General features: G+C 33.9%; 1 long non-coding RNA gene across 1 annotated transcript; it reads right to left on the bottom strand.

The window, feature by feature from the left end:
• Window positions 1-1,717: 1,717 nt before the first annotated feature.
• Window positions 1,718-2,495, bottom strand: LOC134206786 (uncharacterized). Its single transcript, XR_009978315.1, has 3 exons — window positions 2,293-2,495; window positions 1,962-2,196; window positions 1,718-1,894 (listed from the first exon to the last, which is right to left on the bottom strand). It is a non-coding gene; the product is annotated as an uncharacterized LOC134206786 (long non-coding RNA).
• Window positions 2,496-4,305: the final 1,810 nt, after the last annotated feature.

Here is a 4,305-nt window from a genome sequence, read left to right as displayed (position 1 = left end):
TAAATTAAAATTAAATTAAAATTAAATTAAAATTAAATTAAAATTAAATTAAAATTAAATTAAAATTAAATTAAAATTAAATTAAAATTAAATTAAAATTAAATTAAAATTAAATTAAAATTAAATTAAAATTAAATTAAAATTAAATTAAAATTAAATTAAAATTAAATTAAAATTAAATTAAAATTAAATTAAAATTAAATTAAAATTAAATTAAAATTAAATTAAAATTAAATTAAAATTAAATTAAAATTAAATTAAAATTAAATTAAAATTAAATTAAAATTAAATTAAAATTAAATTAAAATTAAATTAAAATTAAATTAAAATTAAATTAAAATTAAATTAAAATTAAATTAAAATTAAATTAAAATTAAATTAAAATTAAATTAAAATTAAATTGAAACCATTCCATACAGCAGGCAGAGCAATTAAATGATGTAGAGCAATCGAAGCAATCCAATAATTCATAGCAAACCGTTTCAAACACTCAACTCAATCAAGACAATTCATTAAAACAATCCTTTCAACCGAAGCAATTCATTAACTTAAAATTGTCCAATCAAGCAAATATATCAATAACCAAAGCAACCCAATCAATCGAAGAAATCTAATCGTTCTAATTAACTCATTCAATCCAAACAATTCATTAAATAAAAACAATCAAGTAATGCAAAATAGCCAAATTAATCGAAGAAGTTGATTCAATCATAGCAATGCAATCGATTAATTAAAATTAATTAGAAATTTTTGAAAACCAAATTTGAATTGATTAAGATGTAATAAAAAATAAAATCTAATCAAATTAAATGTAGTTAAAAAAAACAACTCACAAAACCAGAGCAATTTAATCTTATTAGAGAAATCAAAGCAATCTCATATATCAAATCAAATCTTTTCAACCAACTCAACTCAATCACTTAAGACAATTCATAAAAGCAATCCAATCAATCGAAGCAATCCATTCAATTAAAACCATACAATGAAGCAAATAATCTAAAAATATAATGCAATCCAGTCAATCAAAGAAATGTAGTTGTTCAAACCAACCCATTCAACTCATTCAATCAATCAGAGTAATCCATTAAAGAAAACTGAAATGAAAATGATATGTAAATTTAATAGAAAGTTAATTGAAAATAAATTGAAATAATATTGGTTTAAATTTTGTTTCGGTCTTCCTAAGTCGTGGGGTAAGATGCGCGGCTATACAAAGCATGATCATGCTGAAGGTGGCTGAGTTCGATTCCCGGTTCGGCCTAGGAAACTTTCTCGTCTTCCCTGGGCATAAAAGTATCATCGTGCTAGCCTCCGATATACCTTAGAAACCTCGCAGTTAATAACTGTGGAAGTCTGAGTGAATACTAAGCTGCGAAGCGGCAGTATCCCAGTGGGGGATGTAATGCCAATAAAAAGATGATATAAAATTAAATCATAATTAAAAATTAATATCTAATCAAGCAAGCAAACCAGAGCAATTTAATCATATAGAACAATCAAAGCAAACCCTTTCAACCAACTCAACTTAATCAATCAAGACCATTCATAAAAACAATCCAATCAATCGAAGCAATTGATTCAATTAAAACAGTCCAATCAAGCAAATAATCCAATAATTCAAACCAAAATCCAGTCAATCGAAGAAATCAATCGCTCAAACCCTAAGTTCAAACCAACAAACAACTCATTCAATCCAAGCTAGTCAATCAGTCGGAGCAATCCATTAAATCAAAGCAATCCAGTCAAATAAAGTAGCTCAATAAATCAGAGCAGTCGATCCAATCGATTATGGCCGTCAATAAAAGATCCCTTTTTGAAAAGCTAAAGAGAGCAAAAGCAGCTAATTTCACGACTCGAATGGCGTGGGAACAGATGTTTCCTCCTCGGTGCACATCTAAAAGAAATAGAAATCTCATCATTTACTTTTTCTCAATAGGAATGCTTAACATCAACAGAATTACCCCGAAAACGTATTGACTGGTGCAAATGAATGCCGATCCCATTATCAATCCACTTTTCCAGCTCCTGAGAATCCAATACTACCAGCTTTGCGACCGACTTCAAGCTCGTTCAGTGAATTATCCTTCGCGGGAGAAAGTATCAATAACTTTCACACTGACGAATGTCCAGTCCAACCATCTTCTCAAAGTCACACAGCGTCATGAGCTCGATTGTTTGCGGAGATCTCTTTATCACCTGATGCGAACGGAATCGGATAGATCATAGTGAAATCAATGATTAGAAATGTATATTAAAATTTTGACTAGCATAGGAGCATTTCAAGGTACATACCTAAATCAAGCCATCAGGGTTAGATGGCAGCGATAGTCGGTGTCCACGATGTTTTTTTTTCCCAAACCTACTTCCTCTCCGGACCGAGTATTTTGAGAAAGTTTCCAGTATCACAAATATTTTCCGAGAATGTATTTATTGACGACGAAAAACCATTCGATTTCAAATCGCGGGAAAGCCATTCGATTTTGTTCAACAGAATTTTTTTCCGATTTTGCAGGTTTTGCGTTCCACGACCATCCACTAGTTTCAACGGTTTCAACTTGTCAAAGTTGTTCTCGAAACATAGTCTATGAGCTAGAGCGAGATGAAAGACTTCGAAATAGCTTTTTTCGAAATACGTTGTTTTGTTCCTTTTACTCCTTCTGCAGAATAAGTAAACGTCAAACTATTTTCGACAACAAAGAAGAAGTTTCATTTCGCTCGAGCTTGATCCATCGAGGGCGACGCTGAGAGGGACATAACCCCGAAGTGGACGTAGGACTTGACTTGACCATGCCTTTGAAGATGTATAATATATCCAAATCTCTCACGTCACCTAATTTGTATAAAAAATCGGCGATCACAGCCCAAACATTATTATAACAATTTTCATGAGCAATATAGGAAAAAATATCTTAAAAAGAAAAGCTCTCAATCGATTTTTCATCAAATAGTGGAATTTTTTGTGATTTATTTCATTATGTGTCACAGTTCTTGTTATGTAACGGTTATGAAAAAATCTTGAAAATCTGCTATTCGCGAATAACATTTTATCTCTAGAGTATTTTAGAATGTTCAAGAACTTTTTAGTAAGTCTATCAATGGCTCTCAGAAGAACCGTATGCTTTGAAAATAAACATTTTCTATGTCCATTTCTATGACGAATGCCACCCAATTGCGAAAATTATTATTAACTCTCTTGGCCCTGATAAGGGCCGAAAATTAACTCCTTTCGGGGAACTGGTTGACCGAGGGGGTTTCTTTACTCGAAACCAAAACACACACACACGCGATTTCTTCAAGAACATTGCAGTTCTTTCTCTTGATTTTCTTGAACTTGTTTCGGCTCGATACGAATGCCGGCCGGTCTCGGCTCAACACTCAGCTCTTCATTGATGCCGGCTAGTTTCGGCTCGACTCTGCTGCTGATGCCGGTATCTCCTCGGCATTGCTGCGGTGTCGGGTCTGTAGAATGGGCTGCTTCTGGAACATTTTCTGCGGCTGTACTGGCATGCTTTGGCTGATGGTGGCCTCGGCGCTGCCGGGCCGAAAAGCGGATGATGCGGACGATGCTGTTTTGCGAAAAATTGCGAGTGCTGTCGAATCGATGCTGCTGTGGCTTTGCTTGTCCCGGTTAGAATGAAAGAAAAAAAAATCGTTTTGCGCTATTTTATGCCTTCTCAGCAGACCCAGCGGCAGCTCATTCGCTGGTGTCTGCACCAATCAGAACGCGGTAATGGATACTTTGCATTGAAAACAGTTTTAGGCCTATTGAAACGAGCTCTTCGTGTCTAATCAATGATGAATATGAAACGTGTACTTATAATCTTTTGATTAAGGGGTTTGTTGTATAAATCTGTTCAGTCAGATGGACGCTATTCACGTTCAAAATCTTCTATTCCAGCGTAACGCTCTCGATGCCAAAATATTGAAATGACACCCGGTATAGTAAAGAAAGACATAAGTCCTACGTCAAAATTAACCTTCAAATATGTTCTTCAGAAGTTCAAATTATCCTATGCTGTGCTGTAGGATCTGTCAAAGTTAACAGCGTCGGTTGTATAGTTCTTATTTCTTTACTTGGATTCATCTATACCATTGTAAATCAATTGTAAATCGATTGAGCGGACGAACATCAATCGCAGCGGCAGTGTCGGTAGCGATCATCTTGTTTCGTCGAGAGCAGCAGAGACCATGCAAGTTTCGTTTGGATTGGTAATTTTGCTGTCGGAGATTTTCTTTACAAGATTGGGACCATCGTTTTCTCAAGTGACAAGACATTTCGAAATGATTCGAAATGAAAATATTTTG

The sequence above is a fragment of the Armigeres subalbatus genome, chromosome 1 (genome assembly GCF_024139115.2).
Source record: "Armigeres subalbatus isolate Guangzhou_Male chromosome 1, GZ_Asu_2, whole genome shotgun sequence".
NCBI classification, from domain to species: Eukaryota; Metazoa; Arthropoda; class Insecta; order Diptera; family Culicidae; genus Armigeres; species Armigeres subalbatus.
The sequence above is the reverse complement of the archived record's forward strand: the minus strand, read 5'-3'. Positions and strand labels throughout refer to the sequence as shown.